The 22,177-nt window shown below is 48.0% G+C and overlaps 1 protein-coding gene across 8 annotated transcripts in view; it reads right to left on the bottom strand.

Moving 5' to 3' along the window:
• Positions 1-13,159, bottom strand: part of Atp2b4 (ATPase, Ca++ transporting, plasma membrane 4) — a 98,386-nt gene extending 85,227 nt beyond the window's left edge. For 7 of the 8 annotated variants that reach the window (XM_006529723.3, XM_011248038.2, XM_006529727.3 and 4 more), the window contains exon 1: positions 12,737-13,159. The gene's annotated coding sequence lies outside the window, so the exon portion shown is untranslated. The remainder of the gene's footprint in view (positions 1-12,736) is intronic. The other variant, XM_006529724.4, reaches the window with a different exon arrangement.
• Between the last annotated feature and the right edge of the window lie 9,018 nt (positions 13,160-22,177).

The following is a 22,177-nucleotide window of genomic DNA, read 5'->3' on the forward strand; positions in this document are numbered from 1 at the left end:
TCTTCCTGTATTCTAGATACCACTTTCCTACCCTCAACATAGTAACCGGCATATGGTTTGCACTCACTTCCTGTTTGTTCAATGAATGAGTACACAGGAAAGCAAATGAATGACAGATTGGTTCCATCTACGAAACCGTATTCACTGTCATGTTATGGTGACCCTCAAATCAGGAGGTCACAGGATAATCTGGCTTAGTCAGCTGCCCCGGAAGAAGTAGAGATCCCATATCGTCCATTCTGTACTGCCTCTAATCTCTCACGGAACCTGCACCAAGGAAAAGGCAGGCCTAGGGATACCCAGGCTGGAGACAGGAGGTTCTGCCCATCCCCTGCCATGACGGCTGCTTCCTCTCAAGATCAGTCTGCCCCTTCCAGCTCAGGGCTCCACTCCACACAGAGCTGTGAAGAACAGAGCCTGGCTCCATTAGCAGCTGTGTGGATGAGGGTGGTACTCCCAGGAGCACGGCTCTGCATTTTCTCTAGTGCTAATGACCCTGACTCTCAATAGCACAGGGCTCCATGGTTGTGAGCATCTTTCATCCAAAGTGCTCCTAACACATGATCTTCTAGATGAAGCAATCATTCTTTAGCTTATTGGAATGGCTCCCTGTTATATGTGGAGAGACCCTGGGGCCAGGGAGGTTCAGTGATAAGCAGGGTCACCCGGCGATGACACGGCAGGAGTGTTGAGCACTCAGTGGCAGACTTGGTAGGGAAAGAACTGCATTTTGGCCCTGGCATTGCTTCAGACGAGCCAGATATCCTTGCTTAAGTCTCTGGGTTGTGTTTTCTCCTCTGACAAAGAGGGAAAATGGACTATTTCCTTAACTTCATCCACCTCACAGCCTCTGGTTCAGCAACCAAGATGCTTCCCAGCCCCAAGCCAGTGACCCACCTCCCTGTACAAGGTCAGGCAGCTCCTGGAAGAGCGGATGCCAGCTGTATCTGTCCTAGCATCCTAACAGATGTCCTACGAGGGCTCCCCACAAAGAAGGCTGTAGTACAGACAGCAGGGAGGACATATCAAAATCACCCTAATGGTCCCAGCACCAGGGGAGCAGGGAGATGGCAGCTGCTGCTGAGGCCAGATGCCATCCTGCCTGTGACACTGGTGCTGGCTCAGACAAGGCTGGAGGCATGCCAGCGGGTGGGCACAGACAGCCTCCCTCACCTGCGGAAACATCTCACTCTCGGGCTCTCAGTATCTGCAGTCAGGACTCAGCCACACAGACCTCCCTCTGCCCAACTCCTACACCGTCCTTTCTACCCCCTCAGATCCTGTCTGGCAACTGCCTCCTGCAAGAATTATTTTCAGTTGAGACAGGTCTGGTGGCACAGGCCTGTGATCCCAGCTACTTCCTAGGCTTAGGCAGTGGGACCGAAAGTCCAAGGCCAGCATGTGCTCCAGGACAATTTGGTCAAGTTAGTGAGACCCTGTCTCTAAGTAAAAGATGGGCGGGGGGGGGGGGGGGGCATACAGCTCCGGCAGTAGCATGCCTGCTGAGGCTCTACCTTCAATCTCTAGTATCACAAAATAAATCATTATTCAGGCATTGTGACAAACACCTTTCATCCTAGCATGTGGGAGGCAGAGGCAGGAGGACAGCTGTGAGTTCTTAGCTAATCTGGGCTACCAAGTAAGTCCCAGCCTAGCCAGGACTCTGTAAGTGTGTCTTCCTCTCTACCATAGGTTAGGGCAAAGAGTAGCTTGCTTTTGTTCCCTTGAGGTTCCTTCCATCCTCAAACTGTCAAGGTGGCTACTAGGGACACAGGGACAGTCTTGTGAAGGTGGGTGGCAATTTTTCTTCTCCATGGGCAACTGTTTTGGCCAGTTCTAGGAAGATTACTGTAAGAATTTCAATAGAAGTTTGGACAAAGACTTGGTCAACACACATACCACCTCCAGGGCCAAAAATCTGTATTGAGAAGAGAGGGCAGGCTAGCCTAACAAGTAGCAGCTTACCCAAATGTTGCTAACCCCACTAGCCCACAGCATCAACTATACAACCCCTGATATCCAACATTTAATACTAATATTTAGGATGAACCATAGAAAACTACTTTCTGTAGGTCGAAATGGTTGCATATTTGGTAATTTCCTAAGATTCAATCTAATGGGTCTCTTGGGATTTGTGGCCCTTAGTAAGTCCTTGAAGACTTGGATTTCTCTACCTCTAATCAGTGTTCACAGTTCTTGACACAGCACGATCATGGCTGGGTGTGGTGGATTGAATGAGAATGCCCCTCACAAGCTCACATACGTGAAGGCTTAGTCACTGGGGAGTGGAACTCTTGGATAGGCTTAGAAGAATTAGAAGCGTGGCCTTGTTGGAAGATTTGTATCACTGGGGGTGGGCTTTGAGATTTCAAAAGCCCATGATAGGCCTATTTCTCTGTCTGTCTTTGTCTGAGGACCAGATGTAGCTCTCAGTTACTGACTAGCACGGTGTATGTCTACCATGTTCCCTGGCAATGATGATAATGGACTAAGCCTATGAAACTGTATGCAAGCTCCCAAGGAGATGCTTTTTTTTTTTGTTGTTGTTAAGAGTTGTCTTGGTCATGGTGTCTCTTCACAGCAATAGAATAGTGACCAAGCCACTGGGAAGTATCAGTACTAAGTACTTGCTAACTGAAGTTCTGGAGGTGGGGAACCTATACCCTGTCATTATTTCTAACTCCAAGGGTGGCTGTAAAAAGGCAAAGCTTGCTTGGTTTCCCTTCTTCCTGTCATCTCAAGTAGGTGATGGGATTTAGCCGCAGGCTGTAGCATCTGGATTCTGAAAGTCTACACTTGGTTTCATGGTCCAGTGAGGGGGAGGAAGGCTCAGGGAGATAGCTGCCTCAGTCAAGGTCATACAGATTGCACGAGATCACTAGGCCTCTGACTCCTAATTCTGAGCTCTCCCGCAGGCTCAATGGCTCCTAGAACAAACCCCTCCCTGTCTGCCCATTTTCAGCTTTCTGGCTCCTTCTCCCTCAGGCTCCTGAAAAGACAGAAGAGGAGTTGACGGCAGGATCGTATACAGAGAGAGCCCTGAGTCACACTGGGTCTAGCCCAAGGTTTCCAGGGAAAGGAAGAAGAGCAGCCCCAGAAACTGCATCTCTCCAGAGCCAGGACCAGGCTAGAGAGGTGGGGGTGGCCTCGCTGTGATCTGGGCCATTGCCAGTGCAACCAAGTATAATGTCCCCAGCAAGGGAACATGTGGAAGGCCCTGCTTAGTGTTTAGGGTTTCATTGCTGTGAAGGGACAACATGATCAAGGCAACTCTTACAAAGCTCTTATAAAGGAAACCACTTCATCGGGGCTGGCTTACAGTTTTGGAGATTCAGTCCATTCTCATGACGACATGCAGGCAGATATGGAGGTGAAGGAGCCACAAGTTTTATGTCTTGATCCACAGGCAGCAGGCTCTGATTCCACTCTGGGCAGAGCTTGAGCATGAGTGTGTGCATGTGCGTGTGTGTGTGTGTGTGTGTGTGTGTATGAGGTCTCAAAGTCCGTCTACACAGTGACACACTTCTTCCAACAAGGCCATACCTACTCCGACAAGGCCATACTTCCCAATAGTGCCATTCCCTATGGGTCAAGCATTCAAACACATAAACCTATAGGTCATACCTATTCCAATCACCACACTTAGGCCAGGCACCAAGGCTCTGAGCAGGCAAAACAGGTTCCCTTATTAGACAGAATCACCTTATTAGAGGGTGTGAAGGGGTCAGAAGAGGTCAGCAATAACTTTGGGGCTGTAGGCATATTCCCCCTCTTACAACCTGTGACCTCCTCAAATGGTGAAGCCCCCCAGTTCCTAGGCTTTCTCTAAGCCAAGGCACGGTGTCATCAGGCCTCCATCGCACTGCTCAGCCCACTAGCCTACTCACTGGACACAGAAGTGAGGGAGGTAAGGGAAGTGACTATGTGGGAAGACCCCTCTGGGTGCTTAGGAAAGATGGAGGAAGGAGGCTAGGAATCTGGGAGCCCTTTCTGGGACTCAAAGTCTCTCTCTATCTTAGACTGTTAAGTATATCCAACCTGAAATAATGAAGGAGGAGGAGGAGGAGAAGGAAGAGGAGGAGGAGGGGGAGGGGAGTGGAAGGAGAAGGAGGATGACGCCAACTACGACAACAACAACAACAATAACAACAAACCAACCACAAACCATACAACAACCAACTACAGACACTTCACTTGGAGTCAGCAATTGGTTTTGCCTTGTTTTCTTGTTGGAGTGAGGGTAGACTGAGGGTCCTGCATGTACTAAGGAAGGAGGATTTACCGACTTTTACCATCGTTTTCTCCTTTGGGGTGTATGTGCACGTGCACACACACATTTGTGCTGAACCACTTGAAAATGACATAAAACTACGTTGCCTTAAATATTTGTGCATAAAAAAGATACTATGGCATAAAGCCATATGGTCACTTTTACATCTAAAAATGTAATAGTAATTGCATATCACTTAATATCCAGACTAAAATATCTCCAATTGTCCCAAGATGGCTTTGCAATATATACCCCTCCCCATACAATTGAAATTTATACATTGGGGCTAGGGACATGGTTCAAGGAGTAAGAGTACCGGGTGGTCTTACAGAAGACCTGAGTTTGATTCCCAGCACCCGCACAGTGGCTCACAGCTGCCTGTCACTCTGGTTTTAGGGGATCAGATACCCTCTTGTGACCTCCACAGGAACAAAGCAAACACACGATGAACACACACACATGCAAGTCTAAGCATCCATCCACTTAAAGTGAGTAAAGATAGAAAATTAATAAGAAGCGATTTATACATTGGGCCAGTGAGATGGCTCAGTGGGTAAGGGCACTTGATACCAAATGATCAGAGTCTGAGCCCTGATACCCATGTGGTATAAGGAGAAAAAGAACTCCCACAGCTTGCCCTCCGACCTCCACACACATGCAGAGAGTACACACTTCAGAGCACACATACACACAGATACTAAATTTTTAAAAATGTAAAAAAATATATAAAATGAAAGGTCATACATTACTTATGACTCGACTGTCTCTTTGGTTTCTTTCATTTTCTTATTTTAAAAGATTTGTGTTTTTAAAAAATTCTTGTGTATGTATGTGTACCTGTGTGAGTTCATGTGTGCCACACGCATATGAGTGCCCAGAGGCCAGAGGTGTTACCCTGGTACTGAGGTTACAGGAGGTTGTAAGCCCTATGGCATGGCTGTAGGGAACTGAACCTAGCCCCTTTACAGGAGCAGGGAGCGGTAAGTACTCAGAACCAACTAACCACACCTCCAGCTTTTCTTTGTTTTCTTTTAATGGAAACTGGGTTTTACCTTCATCCTTTTCCTCTGTAGCAACAATGATCTTTTCGTTTACTTTCTTATTTTGTGTGTGGGCAGCCAGGACAGCTTCAAGAAGTGGGTCTCTTCTCCCACCTATTTATCCGCAAACACCCTTTACTTCTGAGCCATCTTGTCAGCCCCCAGCCCCCAATTTTTATATATTACTGACTCCCCCCCTTTTGAGCCCAGGCTGTTGATTTGCATGTCCCCCCTTTCGATGTCTTAGTCATCTCTTTGAAACTAGATCTGGCTAACCGGTTTTGACTAGACCACAGACTGTGGTAGAAATTCCTCTTGGAAGGCTTGGGGAAGTTTTCCCTTCTGGCAGGAGGGGGTTCCTGTCACTGTGAATGCTTGATTCCTTACTAAGGTGACAAGGATATGGTCTTGCTAAAGATAGATTTTCTTCCCTCAGGTGAAGAGCAGTCTGTAAGGAGAGCTACTGTGCTATGGACTGAATGCTTCTGGGTCCTGTCCCCCAAATTCACAGAAGTTAAATCCTGAAAGTGCTGAAATGAGCCCTCTGGAGGGCAGGAGCCTGGTGAATAGGGTAAGTGTCCTAAGAGGCACAGGAGAGTGCCAAGGTCTCTGTCCCCGCCCTTCTCCTGAGGATAGAGAAGTCAGTGGCCTAATCAGGAAGTGGCCCTTGTCTGACTCCAGGTTTGCTATTGTCTGATCTCAGATTTCTGAAAGTCAGAAATGTGAAAAAGCAATTTCTGTGAAGCCAGTCACTCTGCAATGCATGCTGGGACCAACCTTTTATCTCATCATATGAGCCCCTCCCTGCTTAATAATTTTATCATCTATTAATGAGCCTGGTCTGAATCAGCTTATTGTTGGGGAAAATTCTGAAGGAAAGGGCAGGTTAGGAGTTATTGGCCAAGAGATACAAAGTTAGAAGAAATAAGTCTTTGTTATCTGTTGTCTAGTGTGGAGATTATAGTTAATTATAAGATATACTTCAAAACTGCTGAGAGAATAGAGTTTAAGTGCTCATACCTCAACATTGAAAAGACAAGTATGTGGCCCTGGACATGTTAATCATCTTAATTTACTCATTCCATAGTATATATCAACATATCACATTGTTTCTTCCATATATACTTATTTTTCAATTAAAGAAATCTAACTTAAAGGCTGGCATGGTGACAGATAATTTTAATCCCAGCACTCAGGAAGCAGAGGCAGGTAGATGTCTGTGAATTTGAGGTCTACATAGTGAGCTCCAAATTAGCCAGGGCTATAAAGTGAGACCTTATTTTAAAAAAAAAAAAATCAAATGTGAACAATTTTGTTCAGACTGGCCTTGAACTTACCACCCGTGGTGGTGTGAGTAGGAATGACCTCTATAGACTCATATGTTTGAATGCTTGGTCCCCAGGAAATGGCACTATTAGAAGGTGTGGCCTTCTTGAAAAAAGTGGGGGGGGGGGGGCTTTGAGATCTTAGAGGCTTAAGCCAGGCCCAATGTGGCTGTCTCTTCCTGCTGCCTACTGAGCAGATGTAATACTCCCAGCTCTTTCTCCAGTACCGTGCCTGCTGCCTGCTTCCATGTTTCCTGCCATGAGGATAATGGACTGAACGTCTGATCTGTAAGCCAGCCCCAATGAAATGTTTTCCATTATAAGAGCTGCTGTGGCCATGGTGTCTATTCACAGCAATAGAAACCCTAACTAAGACACTAGCCTAAGTGTGTCTCACAAGTAACTGAGATTGTAGGCATCCGCTACTATGCCCAGCTAAATAGATAAATAAGCTTTTGAAAGCAAGTGTATTTATTGTGCCATAAGGGATTGAACCAGGGCCTGCCTGGTATATCCTAGGCAAGCACTTTACCATTAAGCTAAATTCCAACCGTTTTTTACATTTTTATTTGTAGACAAGGCCTTTCTATCTTACCGGACAGGCCTTCAACTTGTGATCCTCCTGCCTTGTCCAGTCTCAGACTTGATAACAGTCAAGTGATGCTGGCTTCTAATAGGGGAAGTGGTACCTAGAGATAAAAATCCAGGGGCTGATGAGATGGTTCAGCAGGTGAGGGCGCTTGCTGTTGAATCCTATCCTTGGACTCTACAATGTTGTTCTCTGACCACGCCCTCAGGTATGCACCCTCGCCACGCACATCTTGTACACACATATGCATGCAAGAAAAATACACAAGTAAGTAAAAATCCAGGCACTGGATGTTGTTTTGGTTTTAAATGCAGACAAAGAAGCAAGGAATCCCGCGCTTCCTCCCCTTCTCCATCACGTTCTTCTCTGTCTCTTTCCACACTCAGAACTTGCTGTTTAGACAACTAAGTTCCGGGCATAGATCCTCATCTGCCCTTTTGCAAATGGAGAAGAAGTCTCACTCCCATCCTGTCACCTCATCTGCCTCCTATAGGAAACCATTTATTCTTTCTGATTTATTATTTGGGTACATGTGTATATACCCAAATATACACATATGCACACACACACACACACACACACACACCTTTCTCTTTTTTGAGACAAGGTTTTCCTATGTATCTCAGGCTGGCCTCTAATTCACAGCACTCCTCTTGCCTTAAGCTTGCAAGGTCTGGGACTATAAGCGTACACCACCATATCCAGCTTTAGTTACATTCTTATGAATGGGTAGAAAGATGGTTCCATTACAAATGCACCTCGACTCACCTTACACACACATCTTCCCTTATTTGTGGACAAGCATCTTTGGGATAAGACTCGGGCTCCGTGTAAATGCATGTGTAGCCTGTTGGATATTGCCAGCATCCCCTGTCGGAGTTGTACTGCTTTGCACTCCTGACACAGAGTCTACAAATGAGCCAGACCTCACAGTGAGTGCCCTGAGCTGAGCACTGGGAGCCCAGCCAGAGTCCGGGACCTGTCTAGCAGCAAGCACACCTTCTCAGCCCCAGGGCGTGCCCTGGGCAATGGCAGGAAGGCAGGAAGAGGATGGCTTCAAGGATGCCATTCCAGGCCATTTTCCCAAACTGTGTATGAAACTTTCCCAAATTCACGTGTGAAACTTGGTAAACCAGGAGAAAAGGGAGGAGTGAACGAGCCGGTGGTGGGAGAGAGGGCAGAACCCAGGTCCTCGGTTCTCAGCCCCCTTTTCCTCAGTTCTCTCTCTCTCTCCCTGCTCCACACTGACCAACAGACACTTCCCTGAGCAGAAGCCATTGGCTCTGACTCTAAGTAGGTCCATTCCTGCTTTTACACGTGCAAAAGAAATAAGTCAGTGGAACAAGAGCAGCTCGTGGTAGGAAAAGAGGAGTCAAAGAGATGCTGGGAGAGGAAACAGAGTATAAGACATTCCACACAGCTCTCCTGGACTCTAACCCCAGGGCACGCTCACTTGTATGCCCTGAGAAATGGGGAAACGATTTAGTCATTATGGAAAACATCACTCAGGTTCCTCAAGCTGGAGTTGAGCACTTGCTTGGCATGCAAGAGGCCATAGGTTCGATTCCCAGCACCGCACAAACAGAATTAGAAATGGAACCGCCATGCGACCCAGCAATCGCACTGCTAGGTATGCATGTGAAGGAAACGAAATCAACACAGAGACATCTGCCGGCTCTGTCTATTGCAGCACCATTCACAACAGGGAGGAGATCAAAACAACCCGAGTACCCATCAGTTGATGGACTGGTAAAGAAAACAGGGCACTAATATACTAGAGTGTTCAGCCATGAAAGAACAGCAACCTGTCATTTGTATTTGCAACAACACAGAAGGAACTCGAGGCCCCTCATGTTAAGCGAAACCAGGCATGGCGAGACAGATACAGATGGCCCCGTGTGGAATCTGGAAAAGCTGATTTTACAGAGTTGAGATGGAATGGTGGTTGCCAGGTTTGGGGGGTGGGGAGAGAAGGATGAAGACAGGATGATGGACACCTCCTAGCTGGAGTTAGAGAGGAGTAAATATGTTCTGTTGTTCTATTCGAATGATAGGACTGGAGAAAATGATAGTGTGCTGTTCATGTACAAGAAATCACCTTTGAATTGCTCTTTTCTTCCCCACCGCAAGGAAATGATAAATAGTCTATATTTGAATAGAACAAAAATATGTATGATCCTGTGTCAATTTAGAATGACGTGTATACCATCTATTTTCTAGAGGGGGAAAAGAGTGGAGAAATGCTGTTAGTCCAGTAAGAATGCACCTAGAGAGTACCTGCCCCACCCTATCCTCTTCATCCTACTTCTCCTGGAAAGGGGGATGGATGAGAGGATCAGGCAATGGGCTGGGTGGGTGGCATCTCTGGGAGGCACTTGCAGGGAAGGAACACAGATGGCCTGGCAGATACCCTTCTAGGAAAGGGCAGGCTCAGGGTGGGGCCCATCACCTGTAAGGTAGTATCAAGCTTCTTGGGCTCCTAGGCACCCCAAATAAACAAACTCTCCATCTCCTTTCAAAGTTTGGTAGATCTTAATGAGGGGTGGGGGGAGGGGTGGTCCTGAGGCCCAGAACACTGAATAAAGAGCAAAGAACCATGGGTACCGAGAGGAGTCAACTTAGTAGTCTCAGCTGGCAGTCTGAGCTGCTGACAGGCAAGGCTGGGGAAGAGCTAGCCTAGGTCCCCCTTCCTCTCTAGATCTTATAGAAACTGAGAGTGTGACATAAGTCAGGCCCCTGCTGTTCCTGCTCAGGGACCTTACTCTACCCAGCAGCAAGCCTTGGGTAGATTCTGACTCTTCTAGTTCAGGGGTGCAAGGGGGGTGGGGTGGGATGTGTGTGCTCACTTAGTACCCTCTTTCTGACTCTCTTCAGACATCAAAGACCATAGCTGTGTGACAAATCTGACTCAGCCACTCCTTCCCACTGTCTCGGTAGTGAGCAGGGTTCCCAGAACAAGGAGAAGCTATAGAACAGAGGGCAAACCAGGGGCCCCTTCTGATACCTCGCATGCAACTGACTCTCCGCATGCTAACACTCCACCCCTCGGGACTAGCAAGATGGACCTGTAGATAAGGTCCCCTCCCTCGAAGCCTCTCCTGACCTGAGTGTGGGTGCCCTGGACCCACATCATACAGAAGAGAACACATTGTCCTCTGACCTCCAGATGCACCCTCCCTCCCAGATGTTTTTTAAGAAATTAAGCTGCCCTTTTCTTCTCACAAGTGTTGACTGAGTGCCTCTGTATGTCTCAGCACTGTGCTAGAAGCTGGGAATGTGAGGGGTGAGACAAACTAAGCTCCTTCAACTTGACCTTGGATCCAGGGACACAGAGATGGAAAATGGAAGGGGAAGGGAATGAGGGACCGGCAGGGACTGGAAGGCCAGAAGCCTCTACTCCTTCTAAGCCCTTTCTCCTGAGGGAGTACTCAGAGGGCAGAACCAGGCAGGAGGGTGGAGCCAGCTGCTGACAGGCTGACAATAGGGCGGGCCACAGAGGCAGCTAGAGGTGAGGGGGCCCAAATTCTGAATCAATATTCCCAGCCCCTCCCGGTTGCACAGCTGGGAGCAACAGCTGGCCTGAAAAGCAGTCACCACAGCTGCCCTAGAGGCAGGACACAAGACCACTAGAGCAGGTGCCCTAGTGCGCTTATCTAAGCAGGCATTTCAGGAAGCAGCCATCCTTGTCTACCAGTGTCTGCCCCCAGGATTCTCTCCTCCCCTTCCTATAGAATAAGGACATCAATTCTTCCTGGGGCTGGAAATACAATTAGGTTACAGTGGCAGAGAGGTACAGTCTGAGCCATCACCAAACACTCCAAATGAAGGCGTACTCTTGAGGCTTTCCTGGTTACCCTTAAACTCTCCTAGCCTCTGTCTCTTTCCCAGGGTCTCTGCAAGGCTTTTTCTCATAACCCAGACAGGTAGCTGGCTTAGCTAGCTTGCCTGATTCATAGGGCCCTCTTGTGAAATCTCCCCTTTCCCCTAGGCCCCTTTCCATGCTGATCCCTGCCTGGAACAACCCTGGTCTTCTCCCTTCCAGATAAGGAGGACCCAGAGCAAGGGGGTGGGGGTGGGGTTACAGGAAAGGGTCTCTAGTTAGGAAGAACCAGGAATAGGAGGAGCTGGGGGGGGAGAGCAGGTGGATCTGAAGACTCCCTGCCAGACACCCCAACTGGAGGAGGAGATAGTTGGTCTGCAGAATAGGGACTTCTTTTCCCTCCCTTCAGTCCCCTCTCCCCTCTTGGTATCACAGTGACTGCCTGATTCTCCATCTGACACAGAACCCACCCTCCCTGGCCAGCACATGCTGGCACGGGGTCTGGAGGGGATTGTGAGTCCTGTAGGAGTGCCCTGGAAGGAGGAGGCTCTAGCCAGGGCTGCCTGTCTCTGCTCCCAGGATTTATCGGGGAATGGGGGGGGGGGTGTCCTTCCATCTCTTCCACCCAGCTGGAAAAGAAGCAAGGAGGCACTCTTTCTAGGGTGGACCAGAGAGCAGGGTTCAACTCATCTTGGGAAAAGATGTCAAGTGGCCCCCAGGTCCAAGACAGGGAGAGAGGAAAGGGTGGGAGGCAATCTCAGCCTTAATGGTAACCTCTTATGGGACCTGTTCAAGGACCCTCTCAAGGGTCAGCGGCCCAAGCCAACAAGCCCCACAGCCTGGGGCTTGAAACTGAAAACTTTTCAAGTCCCTTCTCCTGCATTCCCTATAGACGCAGAGATGCGTGGGGCGGTGCCCTCAGAGACACTCATACAGTTGGTTCTGGACGCTTACACTCACTCAAACAACAGCAGTGCGAGGGAACTCCCAGCTTTTTCCACAGCTAATTATAGACGTCAAAGTCTGAGGATGTTTTGTAAGCCTCAGAGAGAAACTGCTGAGGTTTCTATGCAAAGCCAAAGAAATTGAATTTGTGTACTCCTGGTTCCCACCCTCCAACTTCTCCTAGCCCATCTCCACCATGGCCCCAGGGTGCCCCCTCCCTGGCCCCCAAGGCCTTCCTTCCCGCTTAAGATTTATTTGGATCTGTTTCGCTCCCCTATCTCTCTTTGGGGCTTTCGAGAAAGGGAACAGACGCGGAAAATATTTTTTTTCCGCAACAGTTTTCCATTCTGCGGCTGGTTCCCAAGCCAAGGGGGAGGGGGAGGGCAGGAGCGGGGAGGGAGGTCGGCTGGAATAAATACTTCTTCCAAGAGCTTAATTTGGGTGCGAAATAGGCACTCCCTCCATTCCCGCCCCCCCCCCCAATCCCACGATCCAGAGGAAAACGCAAAAAAAAAAAAAATCACTTGTTTGATTAATTCTTCGGAACCCAGGGAAGAAATATAATGTTGAAGAAATCACTCTCCATCTTCCTCCACACACACACACACCTCTCTCTCCCATTCTGACATTCCACCCCTCCCAGAATTTGCTAGCTTGAGGAAATTCGGGATCTTTGAAAAGCCGTTGAGAGGCAAGAAAGAAACAAAGTTTGCAAACCCCGAGCCAATTCATTCTCTTCAAGCCTACCTCTCTTTCTAGCAAAGATCCAGGTGTCTCCGAGCGGGACCGTCCCTCCGTGTTTCCATGGACCGAGTAGGGTGGGGTGGCCACCCACCGCTCTCCCCAGTGTGGCAAACCACCTAGTGATGCTGGCTTTGCGCTCTGGCCTTTCAGCTGGGGGGAGTGGGCTGGGTCTTCTTCCCCAACCTTTCCACGCGAAGGACCGTCCCTGGGAGAAAATGGGTGCAGGGAGCTGGGCGGGTGTCTGATCTCGCTGTCTTCGGAGGGATGGACCCCCAAGAAGTTCGTGCCCCCACCCCACCCCCCAGCCTAGGACAGTCTCAACAGCAGAGCTGTCTTAAGAAAATGCTTGTCATGGCAACAGCTCCAGCCAACTCCGGCCAGACTGGGGCTCCCCAGCTCTCTCCCCCAGCAGAGCAGGAGGAGAAAGGGGCGGAGCGCGAGCCAGCGGGGGTGGGGCTTGGCGAAAGGCCAGAGCATTGCTCAGCTCTTAAGGTGGCCCAAGTACAAGGCGCGGCGGGATGATGCTACACGTTCGGGTCTTAAGGCGGAATGGGGAAGGCTATGGGGAATCCTCTATCTTCTTGGCTTTCCTCCTGCGCTGTTTCTTACTTGTTGACAGGAGCAGAGCAGGACTGTGTGTGGGTGGAGGTGGGAGTGGATGTGGGCAGCGGTCTTCAACCGTTGCTATGTGGAGGGGAAATAAAGGAAGTGTCTGCAAGCCTTTCTGCTTCCTGCAGCTCCTCCAGGTCTCTCGATCTCTGACTGAATTAGACCCAGGCCCCAGAAACCTGAGGAAGCTGTGGGCATTCGCCCTACTGACCCCGTCTGAACTGGGAGTTCACTGGCAGACTATTGCTCAGAGTGCCTCCACACCCTTTCACACACAGATCACAGACTGCTCTCTCTTGCCTGTGTACCCAACCAAAGGCATGGCCACAGGGTACAGACCAGCTTCTTGCCTATGTATTGGTTGCACACCCAAACTTTTGCATCTACAATATTGTTTCTAGTTGTCCTGGCAGTCTCATTACTTAGTCCTTATTTCATGGTTGGGGAACTTAAAAGATTGAGTGACTTGCCCAAAGTTAATCTGGTTAATGACAGCTAGGATTCAAGGGCAGGTCAGACCCATTCCAGTGCCCACGAGCTTTTCCTCCCCACTGTAGCACACTATGTCACACATTTCCATCCTAGACTGTATGCACTGAGACATTCATACCCACTTAGACATAGCCTATAAACTGTTAACCACACCCCCGTGCCACCCACCTGCCAGCATTGTGCAACAGTATCACCCATAGCTTTTGCATGGAACCTTATGCCTTTCAAGTACTAACATGCACCATCAGCTGGCTCACACAACATATCTTCATTGACTGATACATTCCCACACCCACCTCGGCAGGCACACTCACTCCTGTTTATATATATGCTTATGAAAGGCAGGCTAACGTAACCTCACAGGTTATAGTGGAGAACGGGATTATCATAGCTTCAAACCTATTCATCAAGCTTCAAAAAGGCCCCCACAGCTAAGCCAGGCATTATGGAGTACTCCTCCTAGCAGTCAGAAGGCTGAGGCAGGAAGACTGTTAAGAGTTTGAGGCCAGCCTGGGCTACATGATGGCTACTGGACCAGCTATAACTACACAGCAAATGAAATTGTGTCACCAACAAACAAGCAAACATACACTCGCAACCAACGCCATATGTCACATCACACCTGTGCTTCTTTGTTCGTTCCTGCCCTCTGACACAGAAGCTTGTGTGCAGGAAGAAAGAAAAGCTGTGAATAAGACCAGAAATCTTTTCCAACTTCCTGTAATCCCGTCCGTTTTTCTTCTTTTTCCTCTTCTTCTTCTTCATCTTTGTCTCCATCTCCGTCTCTGTCTCCCTCTCCTTCTCCCCCCTCCTTCTTCTTCTGAAAGACTTTATTTTTTTATTTATATGGATACACTGTAGCTATTTTCAGACACACAGTAGAAGAATGCATCCAATCTCATTACAGATAGTTGTGAGCCACCATGTGGTTGCTGGGATTTGAACTCAGGACCTCTGGAAGAGCAGTCAGTGCTCTTAACCTCTGAGCCATCTTTCCACCCCACCCCACCCCACCCCCTCTAAGTTCTTAATGCTATTGACTTCATTTTGTCTGTTTTGTGTTTTGAGACTCATGTAGCCCAGGCTGGCCTCAAACTCATTATGTAGCTGAGGCTGGCCTCCATCTTCCTATCTCTACTGCCTACTTACTGGGATCTTAAGCACGTGTGACCACACCTAACTGTTTCCCAGTAACTGATCTACCTCCTATTTCTGAGCTAGGGAGAAGTTAAACAAGCAAAACTAAAGGAAATTATTTGGAGCAGCTTGGCTCAGAACTCAGGAGTTCCTCTCTGTAGCCAAGATTATCTGCCACCTGTCTAACGTGGAAACAAGATCCAGAATAAGCCCCTGCCTGCAATGGTGCCTTTTCTCCTTAGCCAGGCCCAGTCACAAGCCCACCCCGGCAAGGTAAGGAGAGATTTGCTCTGCGGAAAGAAAGCAAGCATTACTTCCTAAGATGTCCCCCTGGGGTTTTAGCTCTTCCCCTTGAAGCACTTAGAAGACACTAAAGGTGACATTGTTTTCATATGTCCCCATACCTCCAACACCTCTGGTCTCCCTCCTATCCCTAGGCATTCCACTGGAAGACAGGAGGGTGCCTCTGCAGTAGGCCATACCAGAGTGTCAACTCCAGGACCTCCTGTCAGTCATCAGTCATTGGGTAGACTGGAAAGGAGAGGGAGGGGAGACAGCTGGACAGACTCAGAGCTAATAGCTTGTCAGGTTCCCTGCTGGATAGCAGCCTTGTGACATTTCAGTGCCCAAGTGAGTGTCAGCTGCATCTTTATCATGAGAAAGCTGGTCTCTTTAAATGTATGCGAGGATTTTTCCAGCTTTCAGCCATGGTAGAAGTGGAGGCATTGCCTAACTGTTTGGTAAACTTGGCTTGGGGAAAAACAGCTTAGAGCAGATGTGTGATCCTACTAAAGGAGTACTTTGGCTGCCTGGCCAATGGGGGCCACGGCTGATACCTCATCATAGATTGCTAGGATGTGAAAAGCAAGACCCTCTCCTAAAGCTCTCTGGGCTGCAAGGCTGTGGGCTTCATGGTGGTGGGGTTGTTGCTAGGCAGAGAGGCTCTGCTGTTCCATTCCAGGCTGGCAGGCCAGGATGCTGACTGATATCTATAGGAGGCATAGGTCGTTCTTCTCTTGAAGTAGTGTTCTCTCTTGGCTGTGCTTGTGGGCTGAGAGAAGAGGATCCTCCCCCACGCCCCCACGCCCCCACGCCCCACCCTTTTCTCCCACTTCTTTTCCAGGTGGTTCTAGAGGAGAGAGACCACAGCCTGAATTCTATAACCGACCTAGCCACTGAAGGCTGTTTTCCAGAAACCTAGAAACTTTGGTGTCTGGTTTCTTCCAGCTACAGGTTTGAGGTCTAGAATGGGTAAAAATAAATCTATCCATAAAAATAACCACTACGTGTGGGAAAGTAGAGTTGCCTCTCTGGGGCAAGGGGTGGGGCCATGCTCTTCATGTTCATAGCCAGGCTGTCCTCATCCCTCAGCTGAAGAGAATGTAGCTCTCACCCTAGATAGTTCACAGAATGTTACTCTGCCTCTTGAGAGCTGGGTCCCTCCTACACCGAGGTCCAGGATGATTCTTTTTATTTTTCTTCTTCTTCTTCTTCTTCTTCTTCTTCTTCTTCTTCTTCTTCTTCTTCTTCTTCTTCTTCTTCTTCTTCTTCTTCTTCTTCTTCTTCCTCTTCTTCTCCTTCTCCTCCTCCTCCTCCTCCTCCTTCTTCTTCAAAAGTCTATCTACAACCCATTACTTAGTTCTTTGTGTCCCTGTGTGAAGGTAATGAGAGAGCTGTCTGTGCACAGGTATGGGAGAATGCACATCTATGTACACATGCAGAGGCCAAAGGAGGGTGTCTGGCATCTTTGCTAACTCTCTGCCTAACTCCTCCAAGGCAGGGTCTCTCTCTAAACCTAGCACTCACATCTTTTGGCTAGGCTGGCAGCTGGCAAGCCTATTGATACCCTGTCTCCAGTAGGCTGGGGTTTCAAGTCAGCACAAGAATATACTCAACATGGGTGCTGGGATGAGAACTCAGGTTATGTAGTAAACTCTCTCAACCACAGCATCATCTCTCCAGCCTCCAAGGCTGCTTCAAGATGCCCTTTCTTCTCAATGTTAACGTGGGGACTGTCATCTCATCGGTGTCCCCTCCCAGGAGCCATGCTTAGCTAATTACATCCTCCCTTAAGATCTTTAAACTTGTTTCTAAAATTGCACTTATTTGTGTGTATGTGAGTGGTCACATGTGTGCCGCAGGTGTGGAGGTTTAAGGAAAACACGGGAATCAGTTTTCTCCCTCCATCCTGTAGATTTGGGGAATGAATTCAGGTGTCAGGCTTGGCATCAAGAGCCCTTACCCACTGAACCATTTTGCTGTCTCCCTTCCCTGAGATGTTTGCATGTAAGATGAAGAGAGAGAGGAGAGAGAGAGAGAGAGAGAGAGAGAGAGAGAGAGAGAGAGAGAGAGAGAGAGAATATGGCTCAGTCTATCAGTGAACACAGCAAGTCACAAGACTCTGGAGGTGTCAGGAGCTTTGCTCCTGTGGAAGAAGCCTACCTATAGGAAGAGAAAAGGTCACATGAGAGGCTGAGAAGAAAGCTGCAGAGTGAGGGCTGGCCTCACCTTAGAAGTCAGAGGCTGGAGAGTCATGAGTTCAAGGCTAGCCTAGGCTACAGGACAAACCAAAGTCAGCCAGAGCCGTGTAAACCCCATTTCAAAAATAAACAAAACCCAACAACACACAAAAAGAGACGTGTGAGCCTACAGGGTCAGCAGTGTCTCCTGCAGTCACACTCCCTTTCCTACAGGTGGAGTCCATGACAGATGATACACAGAAGAACTATGAGATGCTATGTGAAGTTTGTCATTTTATGTTTAGTCATTTGTGCTAAGAGATAGAGAAACCTACTACAGAAACCCTTTGAGGTGTTTGATACCCTTATCTAGTCCTTGAGTATTGTTGAATACCTGCTGCCTGATGCAGCATGCATACACTGGATGCTTACTGTTTCAGCATCTACTGGGCCCAGAGAACAGGGTAGCAAAGATGTGTTCATAGCATGAGCTTTAAGCTGCTTGGGATGGGGCTAGGATGAGGCAGGACCGTCAAGGCTTCAAGAAACACAGGTTCTAACAGGGTAAAGAATAGAGAGTAAAGGCTGAGGGCATGACCTGTGTCTAGTGAGCAACAGACCCTGAGCAGTGCCCATGTGTCTCTGTCTGCCCTGCAGACTGTGATAGCGTGTGGGTGGTGAATGGGAAATCCTTAAGCAGTGAGCAAGGATAATAGGCACAATGTAACTGCTGGGCATTTTCACAGAGCAAAGTTACTATGTTAAATGAAACTGTTTTGGACTCAGTTCCTGCATTGGGCTGCAAGAGACCAGACTGAAATTCAAAATGGAGTCACTCATGCTAAAGGTCCATGTTTCCAATGACTCAATCAGTGCCAGATCTTCTAAAAAATTAATGAAGAGAGGGAGAGGGAGAGGGAGAGGGAGAGGGAGAGGGAGAGGGGGAGGGGGAGGGAGAGGGGGAGGGGGAGGGAGAGGGGGAGGGAGGACTGGGATTGGTGCACAGACCATACACCAGGAGGGTTGGAGGCAGGAGAATCAGAATTCAAGATCATCCTTTGTTACACACTAAATTCAAGGCCAGACTGGCTACATTAGACCTTCCCTCAAAAATAAAACAAAATAAAGTAAGGAAAAGATGCCAAGCGAGGCTGCACCAATATTAAGACATAGAAGTGACCTTTATTTACTTTAATCTTGTCCTAGCCAGGGTTACTATTGCTGTGATGAAACACCATGACCAAAAGCAAGCTGGGGAGAAAGGGTTTATTTGGCTTATACCTCTACACCATAGTCCATTAGTGGAGGAAGAAAAGTCAAGAGAGGAACTCAAACAAGCAGGAACCTGGAGGCAGGAGCTGATGCAAAGGTCATGGAGGAATACTGTTTACTGGCTTATTCAACATGGCTTACTCAGCCTTCTTTCTTATAGAACCCAGGACCACCAGCTCAGGGGTGGCATCACCTCCAATGGGCTAGGGCCTCCCACATCAATCATGAATTAATAAAATATACCTTATTTTATTAGCTGGGTCTTATGGAGACATTTTCTCAGTTGACGATCCCTTTTTTCAGATGACTCTAGCTGATGTCAAGTTGACATAAAATCTAGCTAGCTCAAATCTTTATGCAAACAAGTTAACTACTTAGTTATTTCTCTGTGGTTCCAGCTTTCTGTTCTTTGACTGGTAAGCAAGATAACTTTAAAAATTTTCATATTCTTTGCTTTGACTTTTGTCGGCCTTCCTCTACCTATAAAACTTACCTTCTCTAGACAGATTGGTAGAATACTGATTTTATTTTACAGAATGAAATGTTGCATGATTCTGGAATTGCAAAATAAAGCCAATCAAAAATCTTCCAGCTAGCTAAATTGTATCACAGAGTCCCCGCCTTCCGGGGGCTTCTGATGTAGCTGTAGAGAGACACTTTAAAACAGGTAAAGTCAGGATGAAGGTTTTGGTTACGTCTAAAACTTGGCCATTATTGAAAAACTCCGAGAAAGCATAATGCCAGAGAAACAGAAAGTAGCCTGGAAATTCCCAAGAAGCTTCCACGGACCTGGTTGGTACTTCAGTTGAGCATGGAAATTCTTTTTGTTGTTGGTGGTGATGGTGATGGTGGTGGTGGTACTGTGAGGTCCTGGCTGGCCCGGAATGAATAGCAGAAATCTTCCTGCTTCAACTTCTTGAGTGATGGATGGTATTACAGGTCTTCACTGAGATACCCAGCCTAATGTTTCCTTCTTCCCTCCTGCAGAATGAGCCTGGTGACAGCTGGAGGCAGGACAAACAGTGTTTAACCAGGTGGTACTATTCTCACATCCTCTGTCTGTTCCTTCCATATGTAATCGGAGCAAGGGATTGGATGAGGAAGAAACCAGGACGGGATGACTGCTTGAGATGCTAACTGAATTGGTCATGGTCCCAAAGACAGGGGACACCAGTGAGCACTAGGGGAAAAAAGCTAGACGCACACACCACACATAAGTCCCTGAGCTTAGCCTGAGCCAAGATGGCAGGAGACAGGGGAAGGCTAGACAACTAGGTGGGAAGTCAGATAGCCAGAGTGTACCCTACAAGTCATTCCTACCCACCATCAAAGCAAATCCATGTGATGATGACTTCAGGACCCAAGTAGGGAAGAGTGTGCTCATGGGTGACAATAGTATGCTCACAGGTGGTAATAGTATACTCACTGGTGACAATAGTGTGCTCACGGGTGGCAATAGTGTGCTCACGGGTGGCAATAGTGTGCTCACGGGTGGCAATAGCGGGTTCAGCTTATAGGCAAAGACCCCAAGGATAGGCAGTTCTGGTTGTGCTCAGCACGTAAGAGATAAATGGAGCGCAGCAGCAGCTGCAGCCTATCAAATGCAGACAGGCTGTTTCACTGCCGGGTCCTCCACAGGGGCCTGGCTTCCAGATTGCCCTTTTAGTGCATAGGGGTGGCTATCTACACTCCACAAGCAACAATTTCATCTTCCCACTTACTGGGATTCCTGTGGGGAGGACTGGAAGAGCCAGCCTCAACTGAGACCATTTAAAAAGTAAGTGTGCGTCATAAAGGGTGGGATCTGGATTTCAGTCAGAGGACATTTTCTCTACTGACTTAAGGAGCTGATCTAGGACAACCACCTAGACCAGTGCTTCTCAACCTTGATGAGACTCTTTAATACAGTTCCTCATGTCGTGGTGACCACCAGCCATAAAGTTATTTTTCACTGCTACTTCATAACTGTAATTTTGCTACTTTTATGAATCTTAAGGTAGATATCTATGTTTTCTGATGCTCTCAGATGACCCATGAGAAAGGATGGTTAGACCCCAAGAGGTCACAACCCAAGAGGTTGAGAACCACTGACCTAGCCACAGTCATCAGAGAGACCTCTATGGTCCGATTGTGATTGCTGGCCTTTTTCCCCTTTGGTTACGTTGCTGGTCTGGTGCTCTGATTACGGTAGCATTGATATTTCAGTGGGTGTGCCAAGTCCCCTTTCCCTGGGATCACTGTCCTGGTAGAGGAGCACTGGAAGAGGACCAAGCTGGTCAGGAGTGCATGATTCCTGGGAGGATCCTGCGCTGTGCTCTGTGTGCTAGGAGGGAAGGAATTGTCTTTTCTCTCCGATGCCAGTGGCAGTGAATCTAAGACATTTGGTACATCTGTGGAGTGAAGGAGGAAGCACTTTTATTCCTTTTTACAGATTGATTTATCTATTTTGCAAGTTTAAGACAGGGTCTTGATCTGCATCTTCCTCTGGCTTCTAAATTGCAATTTCCCTGTCGTTACCTGGCAAGTGCTGAGTTTACGGGTATGTGCCACCATTCCTGGTTTGGAAGACCTAAAAGGTGAGGGCAGGGTATCTTTCTGAGTCAAGGGCCTTGGATGGCATGCAGAATTAGTTTGATTTCCTTGGGGACATTTTTTTTTTTCTGTTCAAATTTCGTTCTGGCTCAACTGTTTTGGAAGCTACAGTGATTCGGCTTTGATTCCCCTTTGAACTCATTAACCAGGTTATTGTTTTGTTGTTTTTTTCCCCCTCTCTAAACTCTAGTTTGGTTCATGATTTGTTTTTCTAACAAAATAGTTGTCTCTCGTTTGTTTTAGGCTACAGCAAATTAGTGCCATTTAAAAATAGTTTTTTGTTTAATGGCTGTGATCAGTAGAGCCGAGGAAGTGATGTGTAGAGGAGGGGCCACGTGATGAGCCTTGCATTTAATTTTTAATCCTAATTAGAGTGTCAGCAATGCCCTACGTGCTCATTAAGTCTCAAATGAAGATCAAAGGAAGCCCAATGGAAGGATCCTTCCCAGCTCCCAGGCTAGACAGGAAGCATTTGCCACCTGGCCTCCATTGCACACGCTATGCCAGAGGCCTTAAAAGCCTTCTGTGATCTTTGTAGTTTAACAAAGGGTTTCTTCCTCTCTCTCTCTCTCTCTCTCTCTCTCTCTCTGTCTCTCTCTGTGTCTCTGTGTCACTGTCTCTGTCTCTCTCTCACATGTAATTTGAGACAAGACCTCACCTTGTACTCAAGATAGACCTCTAGGTCTAGGAGGAGGTAGGCACAATCCTCCTGCCTCAGCCTCCCAAGTATCGGGATGGAAGGCTTCATCTCTCCATGCTCAGTCAGAGATCAGCCTGACCCACTTTCGTATCTTGGTAAGAAACAAGCCAGCCATGGTGGCACATGAGTTTAGTCCCAGCACTCAGGAGGAGGCAGAGGCAGGCAGATCTCTCTGAGTTTAAA

This window comes from Mus musculus, chromosome 1 (assembly GCF_000001635.26).
Source record: "Mus musculus strain C57BL/6J chromosome 1, GRCm38.p6 C57BL/6J".
Lineage (NCBI taxonomy): Eukaryota > Metazoa > Chordata > Mammalia > Rodentia > Muridae > Mus > Mus musculus.